We start from the raw sequence: 13,802 nt of genomic DNA, 5'->3' as shown, positions 1-13,802 counted from the left end.
CAATTATCACTCGATACGTATCTGTTTCTAATTCTTATTGTTAGATGCATCTAGACGTTTGTGAGCGGCATCAAATACATGCATAGCGACGAAAGTCGCTCTTACTCTCGTTCACTATTTATGCTGGTTGTAAAACGTTTTACGATATTTTCATCGGGATATCCTTTTCCTATCTTTGACACTTTCTCCAGCATAAGCATGGCGCCTCTCATGTCACCCACTTAATAATTAAAACGGACTTTTAGAATTTGAAAAATGTGGAATAGCATACGTCATCGTGTTTAGCGATATAATTCGCTTTTTACAAACACTGTGCTGTCACAGTCATATCCGTTTGAAAGAATATTTTATAAACGATAATATCGTGAAAGAGAACATGTCTCGTGAATAAGTCCTTGTTTCTCAATTAATTTATCTGTACAGATACAACGGATATAATACATATAATAGATATAATATCATACTTTTTAACATTTGAAGACATTTAATGTTTGAGAAATAAATGTTTAATATGGAACATAAATATAAATATTATTTTTAATTTTATAAATACAATTTCCAATAATATTTAATTTGCAAAATTATTATATCAACGATATCCTTTTAACATTAAAGATTAACAAATAAATATAAGATATGTTTTTTAGCAGCAGGATATCGCGACAAGATATATTTGGCAGGGATTACGATTTGATAATATTATATTATTCCGCAGAGAGGCGGCGTGTTTTTAAAATTCTGGTATATTTTATGTGGAAAGACACTACACAATGATGATTCCGCGATTTAGTTAACCCACCCACGATGTTTAACTCGTTTTTTTATATTTACAACAAACGATAGGCGATAAATCTCTTTGGACCTCCTCGAAGTGCACGTATTTAGAAATCGCCGTATAAAATTTCTATGGAAACTATCGGAAACGTCGCCTTGGGCAGGATCGTCTCGAAAAAAGTTTTTCGTTTTTTCTCGCCGTGAATATTGACGCGATAAACTTGATGATCGTGCGTTTCCGAATGTAACGTGGCTGTCGCACGAAGCAGGAAGCTTCATCGTTTCGAAGACCCGAATGAGCCTGAAATAATGCGTTAACGCGCTTTTGGCCGGTCTCGTTCCACTTGTCCAACAGGCTTTTCCAGCCTCGTAAGTTAAAAGGGTTGCGCGAATCCGGTCTCGCGAATCGCCAAAAGTAATCTTATATATCTATTTTATCCGCACAGGTACTTGTTTCATTTGCTCAAGTTGTTATCAAGTTCGCGAAATAAACGAATGCAGAGGAAATTTTTAATAAATCGCTAGTAATCTCGTTCGAGGATAAAATAATAAAAAAGTTTACGAGAGAAAGATATACATATATGACTTATTATTCAGAATTAAAATCATTTATACGTTTATTCGCATCAAATAATTATGTAATCACAAGATATAGTACATTATGCCCTGCTATTTGTAACACACGATATTTTTCTCTCATGCTTCGCGGCTAATAGTTGCCAGGTGAATTGACAATGCCATTCATTGACAGAGCTCCATTCACGTGTTAACTAATGCAAGCTCGCGTGTTAGGTAATACCGGCTGGTTGTAAAGAAGATACTAAAGAGTTGCCGAAAGAAAGAGAAAAAAATAGCGTGTAAATTTGCGAGGTTAATGCTACTGTGTAACCTTCAATGGACAATAATCTTGAATGGTGATATCAGAGGTCGCTTCATTATAACATCTTACCATAAGATACCTTCGCTTTCTTCTTCGCTAATACCACGACATTGCTGGAAATGCTCCAGTGACTCCCCCCCCCCCTTCCCCTCCCACACACACACACGCTATTTCTGGTATCTCTTGCTTTCTCTCGGACATCTCACCTCTCTCCGTGAGCCTCTTTCTTCCTTTTGCATCTTTCTCGCTGATTCTTTTTGGCCGAGCGAGGCAAGACTCAGTTTCTGATGTTGATAGAATTATACTTGGGTTCTGCTTCTGCTCTTCGCCATGTAGCGAACGAACCTTTCGGTTCTCTATGGCTCGCCATAAATATCGACGGTGACGTTTTGGGAAGGAAAAGGGGAAAAAAAAAAGAAAACCTGGCGACTGAGAACTGTAGATGATCCCCGTTTATGAAGTCAGCCATGATGACGGTCTGACCACCGTTAATTCTTTTTATAACTAAAACCAGTCATTTGTTACACGCACAGTCTCCCTAGATTAATTTATTTATCCGCGGCAAAAAATATCGTTACCGAGAACGATTTTCTTGTTGTCGTTTATACCCTAATTTCATGTCTTGAATAACCGGGTTATTGTTGTGTTATACCGAAATTATGTGTCCCCACTTTTTCACGATTATAAAACATCCTAATTATTTGTTTCTATCAAATATCCTTTTTTTTTCATAGTTTGCAAATTTCACAATTATTATTAAGCATCTTGTTAGAGTCAAAAATGAAAAATTTATAAAAATAAAGTTTAATAAAGTTAAATAAAAATAAATATTTTTTATTTGTACTATTTGTTGATATATTATTAAAGTTATTATATTGTACGAGTACGAACGCAGAGATTTTTTAAAAGAAAATTTCATTTCTTATATATGTACAGCCTTCTTGAAATCATATCAGCTATTCCACAATAATGAATGAAATATATATCTTTTTTTTTTTTTGAGCTTTTATTTACCTCGTTCTAATTGAAATATAGCTTTGACATGGTATCGGAAAAGATTTTGTAGCATTTATGACATTTTGCGCGAGAACACTAAAATGTTCGAAATTTCGAAAGGTTAAGCGTCGGCCAAACTCAATGTTCCTTGCTATTTGCCGATGCATCTATTGTGATGAGATAAACGATAAGCGGCATCGTTGGCGAACGATGCTGTGATCGATAACAGAAAAAATACGCGACGACGACGATGACGACGAGGGTTACACGACCGAGGTCGCGTCTTAATGATTCGGAGAATCAGCATGACGCGACCGTGCACTTTGTCATGTACATACATCGATGCACATTATATACACGCTTCGATAAACGCAACATGCCAATTTAGTATCCTGCAACCATACGTTTATCCGAATAACAGTAAAAGATTGCCCTAGCATGTACTAATGCAATATCAGTTTGAACTATCTTTCAAGGTTACGCTCAGAACTCGCGCATTAGCAATTCGAACAGTTTTGTAAAAAAAAAAAAAAAAAAAAAAACTTACCATGTATGCATATAAAGATATATAATAAAAAATATAAAAAGAGAGAGATAAAAAATATATTAATTTTAATATATTTAAATATACTCTTAGAAATTATGTCATACAAATATAGATAAAAGAGCAACAATATTATGAAAATATCTGAAAGATTTATTATGCTGTACTTTTATTTATTGAAAAATTAAATTCTAATCGCGCGCGTTGTCAATTTTTATATAGTCAGTCTTAGATAATCATGATGTCTGATATTACCGGTTCCACCCTGATAATTGTATGAATAATCATTTTTCTCCTGCTGTCTCCTCTCTCTCTCTCTCTCTCTCTCTCTCTCTCTCTCAATACAAAAGGTTTTTATATAATTAGATACGGTAACAAATTCGTCATACGATGAATAAGAGCTATCCTTGGATCACTTTTAATATGACATAAATTCTATACCGCATAAATCCTAGTAAACGCAGCGCTTGTTTTTATCGTCGCGTTTAAGCGACGAAAGCGTCATAATTCATATTGTGTGTCCTAATTAGACTTTTCCTCTGATCGTTTCTAAAGAGACAGATCCCTTTTACGATGTGATAAGGTCACGTTGTATTATAAATTACAACGTTCTGATTATCGAGTGACGCACCTATCGATATTTCAATGACGTTTGTCGATGATCGATGAGCAATGTAATCTTGTGGAGACAAAAATATGATTTTTATATTTTTCGACAATCAGCTAGTATCACGATATTAGCGCTAAGTTACTTGAATAAATCATATTTATTATATTATTTGATTAATACACATACACACACAATTATTACACAGAAAATGAATAATTATTATATAAATAACTTATTAAAATAAAATTAAAATTATATTCCAATAATTAAATATTTATATAAATACTTATATCTAATAATTTACATAAATTCTAATTATTTAAATAATATTCTATCTCTTTTATTTCTCTTTTCTCTCCAACTTCTATGTCTTCGATATTCGATATTCATAGAATAGAACACATCCATTCGTTGATCATGGTCGGTCACAGTGTTCATAGTCTCTCGCACTGTGACCCCAAGTCGGTAGGCCTGCACGCGGATGCATTGTCGCTTCACTATCGTCGCTGAATAAGCGACAATTTGTATGACAATTCCTCGATGGTCTGGTGCATTGTGCCGGCATGTGAAAGTATGGACGTGTAGGCACTTCGTATCCCACTGCGGCGGTTGCTACTCTCCTCCGGCGATTCTTTCTCTCTCTCTCTCTCTCTCTCTCTCTCTCTCTCGGTCATAGGGGACCACGAGTGGGTGAGGAGATCCGCCGAACGAGGCATTGGAGCGAGACGGATAGGAAAAAAGAAAGACAGAGGGAGGTGGGGTCGTAACGGAAAGGCTCTTCGAGAGATCACGATCTGTGGAGAAAAAGCAAAGGTCGATCCGTGCTGTATGGTGCAGCACGACATCGCGACGACGACGACGACGACGACGACGAGGACGAGGACGACGATGGTAGGACGGTAGGACGGTAGGACATTTTATTAGAAACGGAGGAAGCGCCTCTGTGACAAATGGCGTGGTTTCATTGTTGCGCCAGGACCCTCGGGCCCGCTCGGCAACCAGGGCCCCTCGCGCGACGTCGTAAATCTGACCAACGCTGACGGACAGAAATCAGAACGGACGGCCGCGCGCGGATTTCACGGTTGAAGCGGGCGAAAGGAACAGCCGCTCTGGCGTCAGAGGTTGCTGGCGAGGAACGAGCAACGGCTAAAGTTATGCCGACATCGGCCAAATATTTACAAGCTGGGTGCAATTGAAAGAACCGCGCCCCGATATTTCGAACAATGTTGCATAACAGTTGTAAAAATTTGAGAGTGAAATTTGCCGATGAAATATGTTTATTTCGGTATCAGTGTCTTCAATTGGAACAATGAAAATTGTTACGATGCAATTATACTGGCGGTACAATCCAGATCTAACACAACGCTTAAAAGAAGATCGAAAGGATCTTTAAAAGATGTCGTAAAAACTCTTTGTGGAATTTGGTGGGCGTAGAGTTGACGAAACTTGTAATGTAATTGAATGATATTGTTCCAAGTAGATATCGACACTGTTTAAATAAATAAATTCGAATCTTCATGTTCACATTTTTTTTTTGTGAAAATTTAAAACGCCATAGTTAATGGCGTTACTGTGCATGCGCGTAGTGCATTTAAAATTAGATTTTTATTTCATCGAAATAATATCGACGATGACTAACGGAAGCTCGGCGGTAATGAAGAGAATAGAGTAGAAATGATAGAAGCAAAGAAGACGAAGAGACCGAAGATGTTTTATTATTAGGGCTAGAGTACGAAAGGGGAATAGGAGGGGGAGAGAGAAGAGAGAAGGTGGAGGAAAAGGACACCGGTAGTGGCGAGTAAGAAAGCGTCAGGAAGAAAGAGGGAGTTCGTTAAGCGGGGATCGACCGCGAGTCTGTCAATCGGTTCGAGGGCCCCGGAGAAACGAGGGGAGTCCAAGATGGCCGCCCGGCAGCGGGGGCCCCTGTTTCGCCAGCATCGGCGACTTAGCATAAATCACTCCCGCTCCGCTTCGCTTCGCTTTACTCGCTCTCCCGCTTGCTCGCGCTTATTCTCTCGCTAACAGTCTACAGAAATGCGACCGCACCGCAAATACGGGCTTGTCTTTGCGTTTACGTGGCTCATTCCGCGATTACGATCACATTTTGCGGCTCGTTGCGGTCACGATGGCTTACAATGCTGCGTTTCGAACTAGCGATGGCCCTACCATTTCTTATAGCGCAACTAACTCTGATAACATTAATTAAATTTTTGTCGTTGAGTCGTTACTTTTGTAGAGTGCATTATTTTTGAAATTGAACAGCGCGCTCATTGATGATCATTGTCACTGTACATCATAGTATAATTCATTTTCTGTTTTTTTTTGTTAAACCATGATTGATCATTCGATTATTTAACGCCCTTGTCATGAAATTAGTGTGATATACTCGGCAAAAGAAATTCCACGTATTAATTAAAATATGATAAAATTGATATATCGCTTTTTTTTTTTTTTTTTTTTTTTTGTAAAATTACTGATTTTTTTCTGTAACTTCGCATGCATCGTTCAATACAAAATTTTTGCAAACAGTTTAATGCAGTTGAATAAACTGTATTGCGATTTGTATTATCGATTTTCTCAAGTCCGTTTGAACGATATATCACGTACCAATAATGCAACAGTGATCCATAGTGATAGCACAGTATATCGTTTATGTAATAGTCGGCGATTACAATTGCGCAAATATCGATTAAGGTAAAGCTAAAAAGGTAGGTAGAGAAAGAGGGGATAAATACGACGGAAAAGGATGGTAAGAGCGAGATAGAAAAAGCGAACGAACTAGTCGGTCAATCAATCACGGGAATTGATCTCGGTGGCAAGTGCAGTCACGATCAGCCAACCTGAAATATATCGGACGTAAGAATTGATTTCGTAGAACGTGCACAGTCCGTCGTGGTTCTCCATTCTCATCCCCTCTCTCTCCCTTCTCGATGGTCCATTCCCTTCCCTCTTGCATTCTGCAATGCCGTTGACACGCACGATCACTCGAAGGAGTTGGACGACAACGAGATGGAAGAGGAGGAGGAGGAGGAGGAGAGGGAGAACAATCTGTGATTTTTCCTTCTTCCGCGCTGGTGAAATACTTCCTTCGACGACTGGCTTTTGCTTCGCATGGCTCCGATATTACGACTGCAGGAAATTCAAGGGAGGTAGGAGGGAAAGGAAAGAAGTAGAAGAGAGAGAGAGAGAGGGAGAGGGAGATGGTCCGTGCGAGAAGGAAAAAGGGCGAAGAAAAAAGAGCGAGTGAGATTCGCGAGGAGGATTTGAGCGAACAGAGCAAACGGACAGGTCGCTTATTTATGGCGACCATACTTCAGATATATGAACTGGTTCCCGTCGAAAGTTCGGGACGCCGCGTCTTTCCAGTTCAAAATGTATAGAGAGGTGTCCCGCCACTCGCTTTCAACGGGAAGATTTGCGAGAGAGAGAGAGAGAGAGAGAGAGCTCACCCTTCCCGCGTTATCATACGAGCTTAATTCCGTCTTCCTACTGTTATACGAGATGAACGCTCGGTTCTCGGACCACTACCGGTTTTATGGCGAAACGACGGGACGGCGCGTGAATATTTGATTACCGTAACCCCGTGCTCTCTTCGTCAGTCCACGAACGGAAGTGACCGCGATGATTTAAGAAGCGTTATTTCAAGCGTCATTGTTGCACCGCGATTTTTCATTGCCACGAAAGAGTAGGGTGACACTGAATATATGCATGCATATATATATATATGAAAGAAATGCAAAACCAATTTCTTAGGAAAGAAAAAAATTTTATTGTAAAAATAACTGTTATTGGTTATTAAAGACCATCCTATTTTTATATACATTAACAAATCTCTCTTTCCCATCAGTACTTTTTAATTAAGAGTAGTTGTCGCAATTTTGCGTTTAAACCGTAGAAATATATTTCTCGCGATCGAGAAATCATTTTTTTATGTATCGACGATCCTTGCGTACGACAAATCGCGCGTACGCCAATCGTCTCCCTTCGTTGAGGATCAGCGAATCTCTACAGGATCAGAGCGGCGGCCAAGAATCGACCCCTTTGTCCTGAGTATCCCTCTTGTGTAGCGCACGACGACGGTTAATTTATATTTATCCTCTTCTTCGGTATATACGCAGGATCCTGCAGGCCGTTTCCGATATTCGAGCAGCATAGAAGAGGAGCGTTTACGCGTTGGGCGAAGGAGGAGGAAGAGAGGGAGGGGGGGAGGGAGGGGGGAAGCGGTCGCGAAAAGGGGCGAGACAACGATGCAGGGCGGGGAAAAGAGTGGAGCGATGGAGTAGATAAATAGATGGATGGGCAATATTATAACTCACCGGCTGTCATCCTGTACGGCCGAGTCAGGCTGCTAATCAGACCCCGGCGCGCTCTCGCCCCTCGACCGACCGACCCTTCACGAAAAATGGATTTATTGCCGTTCGCCTCGACTTCGGCACGCTATCGAGCTCTCTGATCCATAGAATGTAACCATCGTCGTACTATTCGCGCCGGATCCTCCCTCCGATCGCTCCCTCCGGGTCTTCCCGGGCTCTCTCTCCTGCCCTCGTCTGCCGAAAGTCGAAAATCGCCACCCGAAGCACATTCGGCTTCAACGTCGCGGAAAGCGACACATTTAAAAATCTCGATATCAAACTTTTTCGTCAAGATTTGCGAAAGTGAACGCGAAGAATGTGATGATCGCTATCGATCGTTATTTATTTGTATAAAAATATAAGGCAAGTGTATTTGAAAGAGAGAAAGAAAGAGAGAGAGAGAGAGAGAGAGAGAGGAGAGTGAGAGAATTAAGCAATATGTATTTCAGAGAAGTAACATGTTGCAAAATCTTTATCAAATTATGAGTATAATCTTAAAAAGATATTCTTTTTTTTTATACACAATAATTATACGATGATATAACAAATTTTATATTGTATATACGTAACTTTCTCTAATTCTTTATGATTATATATTTAAATAAAAACACAATTATCCAATTTATTTAAAAACCAGAGATACAGAAATTTTTGTTATCCATTATTTTAATTGAGAGTAATATGATGCATCTTGCATGATGCGAGCTCTCATTAATTAAATGGTTTATTATGTTCAGTTGTATCGTTTGAAATTAATAGTTCCATAAATCATATCGTTTCTTCTAAACTGGAAAATTGATATTGCCCTCTTCTCGAACCGCGATGATGTCCGCGCAGATGCATTCCTACACAGACGTTCTCTTTCTTCTGTCACCCTTCAACGGCTCTCTCATCCCGCGTCCGACTTATGCGCACGTGGGTGTACGGTGGGTTTCCACGAGTACGTGCTGCTTTCGAACGCGGTCGATGACGACGAGAGGGTTGGATAGCGGATAGTGAGGGAGGGGAAGGGGAGGGAAGCAGCCGCGGAACGACAGGAGGAAGAATGGCGCGGAGCGGAGGGCGGCAGGATGGAAGGGAGGGAGTAAGGGGTCAAGTGAGGACCAATGCATCAAGCAAACTGTGACACTCGCCTCCGCATGGCGTGCATACATCATGCCGACCTCTCTCTCTCTCTCTCGTCGGTGCGCGACGAGGTTGGCGTGAGACGGGGAGGGCGATCTAAGCCGCGGAGATAAAGAGAGGGAACGAGGGAAGGAGAGAGACGGTTGTCCGTTCTCCGTTTCTTTCTATCCCTTCGATCACCCTTCCGTACTTCTCTTTCCTGTCGCGACTGTGGCGGGAGAGCACGAATGTACGAGCCGAACGAGATAGACGCGAAGAAGAGGAGAGCAGAAGTGCTTGTGAGACCGTGTATATATATATATATATGTATGCGCTTGTACGTGCGTGCGTACACGCGTGTGTGAGTGTGCGCGCGAGCGTTTTTTCAACGAGATTTATTACCGAACTCCTAATGCTCCGGGACAAGGGGAAGAGGCTGGGAGTCCTTTCCCCACCTCCACCTATTCCTATCGCCGCCGCCGCCGTCGCCGCCGCTGTTGCCGCCGACGACGTCGTCGTCGTCGTCGTCGTCGTCGCCGCCGTGTCGACAGTACCTTCTCGCCGTGCCTCTGCCGAGTCTCCGCGCGTCGCTTAATCCCCGGCTGCCATGCTATTACAAGTTGATTTACATTCTCGCGCTAACAAGGGTTGGGATAGGGCCCGGAGGATTCGGTGGCCTCCTCGATGGATCTCGTCGATACCGGATTGTCTCGGACAAGATAACGCATCGACTTGGCGGACTTTAGATCAAGTTGGTTGTCATTTTTCAGGAAATTCGGGTATAGCTATGACTGACTTTAATCGCTGTTGAATCATTCGTTAAATCTTAAGTCGATATAAATTAGCCATTCTCTTTTTAAAATTCTTGAGTTTCTATAATTCGTATATGCAAAGATGCGAGTAATGTAGGTAGGATTTCTAGGAAATGTCGAAGAGATTGTATAGCCTCTAGGACTGTGTTAGAATAAAATATAAATATCTTTGCTAAGAAATTTACAACTATAAACGAAGACGTACTAAAGGGCGAAATAAATCATCATTAAGTAAATTGTGTTACTATTTGTAAATTCTACTCCTTAATCGATCCAACTTTAATGAGATCTCATTATGAAAAGATTATGTAATCGTAACGTGACGCCTTTACGCGTCGAAAAAAAACGATACCGATTGCAGAGTCGAAGCTCGAGAGATATTCGATCAATGTTCGATCGGAGATAAAAATTCGAGCAGGGAAACACGAGGCTGCACTTTGTGCAGCTAAATGTTATGGGAAGCGAAAAGGTGGTTAAGTAGAAGCCGCTGCATCACTGTCAGACAGGGGAACGTTCCTACTGAATCATTTTACATGTAGGATATCTCTCTCATATAAAGCATCGTGAGATGAAGAAAAAATTATATTTCTTACGTAAACGTAATGCAACAGATTTATTTACGTACTTAATAGTTTTGGAATGTTTATAGGAAGAAAAAATGAATAGTAAAATTTTTTAATCGAACGTATTTGTAAGGGGAAAAAAAACTGAGTTTTTTTTTTTTTTATAAAAAGTCTTTCTCTCTCTCTCTCTCTCTCTCTCTCTCTCTATCTATCTATCTATCTATCTATCTTTATATTGCGAATGTGCAATTTGTTCTGTAAATTTATAAATATTCTAATTGATATAATTATAATTATATCAAAATTATTACGTCGGCAATTCAGATGTATTAATCTAAAAAAAAATCTTACGCCTCTCCATCATGTACGTGTACATTTTTCATCGCCCCCATAACTCTACTTTATAATTATTCTTACCGAGAACTTTTTTCGAGTCTCTCGCAAATTTTCTCGATTCGATATCACATTTACATACTGTTTTTTATTTTTACATTATATTTTTATGGTGTCGCACGATCCCTAACATGTTCGCGATGATATAAAAATTTTCCAAACAATTGGACGGTGCGTGTGAAGAAATCGCGAACGGCTGGACGTAGGGCGAAACGCGTAGGGGAGAGAACGCGAGAAAAGAGTCGGGGTGGGGTGGGGGAGAGAAAACTCGGTTGGGAGAGAGAGAAAGAGAGGGAGAGATACAAAAAAAGGAATCAGTCGCGTGAGACACATCGCCGCGGAAAGACGAGAAGGGCGACTCCGCGAGGAAGAAAGACTCTCGGGAACTCTGAAGAGTGGGATGGGGGCGTGGGTGGGATAGATGCTGGTGGGGAGGAGAGAAGCGCGGCGCCTCGCCGGGTAGTGGGGATAGTTCAGGGCCGCCGGTAAGGGAAGCGCAGTGTGCCGCGCTGCTTGACGCGGCGGGGATGAGTAAGTAGGGGTAAACGATGTTACGTTGGAGGGGGTAGAGGTGGGGAAGATGATCGCGGAGTCAGTGCGCCACGTGCTGCCGTCGCGATTGGATCTTTACTCTCGCTCCGTTCTGTCAATGAACCGTGTACGTTGTCGCGAGAGATCGTGACTTTTTTTTCCAACGGTCGAGGATTCGAGGAGCGCTTTGACGGATAAAGCGCGTTGCGACGATGCGCGTCTCCGCACGGTGACGAATGAGTCAGATGTAAGAGAGCGAACGTTCCGAGCGGAGGAGAAGTGATTCTCGGAGGACCACGTAAAAGAAAGGAAGTTCAGTGAATGGTGAAGCGCTGTTAAATACCTATCGTGTTACAATGCGCGGCTCGTCGTGGGGATGATGCGGTGATACAAGTATCGAGGATTTCGCGATCGAACCGTGCGCCCAGATGATCGTCGTTTCAACGTCGCGTTATCCCTATCGTGACTGCTGGTCCAGGATCGGCGCGTCTGAGGTGTCGACAGTGACGGCACATCGGGACCGACGTATCCTGCTCGGTAGAATCACTACTTCGCGGTGAGTGCGATATGTGATTCATGTATTTCCCCTATACCGCATAGCTAGTGTCACGTTTACTGTTCGAAAGTTTTTTAAGTCTATTGTGAATCGTGCGCGTGTCAACGCGAGTGAATGCTCGTCCTTCGAGTGTCTCTTTGTAAGAATCATGAAAATATCTATGTAGGACCTATTCGCGCGCGCGCGCGAAGTTCAGTTCAATCGTTAGCGAGTGAATAGTAAAAAGCGACACATTTAAAAGTTTAATCCGAATCGTGGAAACTAGAATGTCAAGTGTTGGGAAATTTTTAAAGTTGCTTAATATACATATAGCGTTTTGCTATAATATTTGAATAAATTTTATATTTTTTGCGAAATCAAAAAAAAAAAATCTGGATTTTATATCGCGAATGAACAGCTTATTTCGACAAGAATGGGCGATTTGAGTTTGCACTTTAATGAGAGTCATCAATATGCCGATAAAAACTTAAAAAAAAAAAAAAAAAAAAAAAAACAATTATTTGTTAATAAATTATTTTTTCAGATTCAAATTATATAAAACATTATCAATCGTAATAGAAACTACAATAATCTTCATCGATAATCTTGCTTCCGCTTTACGAATTCTCGCGCGTAAACAGTTATTTGGAAAGTATTTATAATGTTCTGTGAAAATCCCGCGTTATCTGTCTTCGCCGAAGGAAGATTTCGCAAGGAGTCGCGCGCAAGGAAGCGGAAAGTATTCGACTCTCGAGCGGACGATTTTTTAACAAAATCACACCGTAGCACGGCGATCGTCTGGACGCGCGAGCGCGTGGCTTGCATAAACAAAAAAGTGCAGTGCGCGCAGCAGGTGGCGGAATCGCGTTGTTGTAATCCTGGTGCGCGTAGGTTCGTCCGCCGCCAAACGGCATTGTTTCTACCCCTTGGAAAATTAATACGCCGCGTCGTAATAACCCCGATCATGCGTATGTGTCCGGCCGCGTCAATGTGGAGTCCGCGGGATTAAATTGCACCGCGCGATTCTATTTTCGCCGTGTCCTCGTGCCGCGCGATTCGCATTTTCTCTGTCGCGTGCCCTTCCCTCGCTTCGTCCGCACATACACGCGTACACACATTCTGTATTCTCTATCGCTATCTCTGAGAATGTGTTTGGAATTTTTACGATAAAAACACTGTGACATATATTAAAAGGCGTGTTTAGATCTTGTAAAGTATGGTATATTACTTCGATGTGACGTGATGTGCAATATTTGAGATTATCGACATGTCCTAGGCGATCTAATTTCGATTCGGGTTAAATTTTGATTGGTAAAATGTCAGTATATAACTATAAACGTTACACAGAAAATGTAAATGTGTCGATTGAAAGAAGTATCGCGAATGTCACATTTGCTGTCAAACTTTCTGATGGGTAGAATAAAGATTAAGAAGGATTCTACATCGTACACACTTGCGTGATTTATGATATTAAAAGGGGAAAAAAATCTATATATCTAATCTAATTTTTTATTCGGATGTCATCTTTTATACGGATATCATTTTATTTGAAATATTATAAAGATCATAGATTATATGTCATAAATTGTATATCTTAGATAAGTTGACGTAATAATAGACGAAGCAGAATTTTTTTCAAACAGATCTATACTGCTTGCAATCCCTGTTTAATCTGTCATAAAGAAGTGACAGATGACATTTACATTTG

At 41.0% G+C, this 13,802-nt stretch overlaps 1 protein-coding gene across 6 annotated transcripts in view; it reads left to right on the top strand.

Annotated features, from left to right (window-relative positions):
- The window catches only part of Tio (zinc finger domain-containing protein tiptop), a 147,175-nt gene that overhangs the window by 51,685 nt on the left and 81,688 nt on the right, over positions 1–13,802 (top strand). The window contains exon 1 of one of the 6 annotated variants that reach the window (XM_070315769.1): positions 11,576–12,115. The exons of the other annotated variants lie outside the window; for them this stretch is intronic. The gene's annotated coding sequence lies outside the window, so the exon portion shown is untranslated. Of the gene's footprint in view, positions 1–11,575; positions 12,116–13,802 lie in introns of those variants that run through there. 6 annotated transcript variants of the gene reach the window in all.

The sequence above is a fragment of the Polyergus mexicanus genome, unplaced genomic scaffold (assembly GCF_030449975.1).
Source record: "Polyergus mexicanus isolate NDT 795.1 unplaced genomic scaffold, iyPolMexi1.0 SCAF_2, whole genome shotgun sequence".
In the NCBI taxonomy this organism is placed as follows: domain Eukaryota; kingdom Metazoa; phylum Arthropoda; class Insecta; order Hymenoptera; family Formicidae; genus Polyergus; species Polyergus mexicanus.
This window is presented reverse-complemented; position numbering and strand designations above follow the sequence as displayed.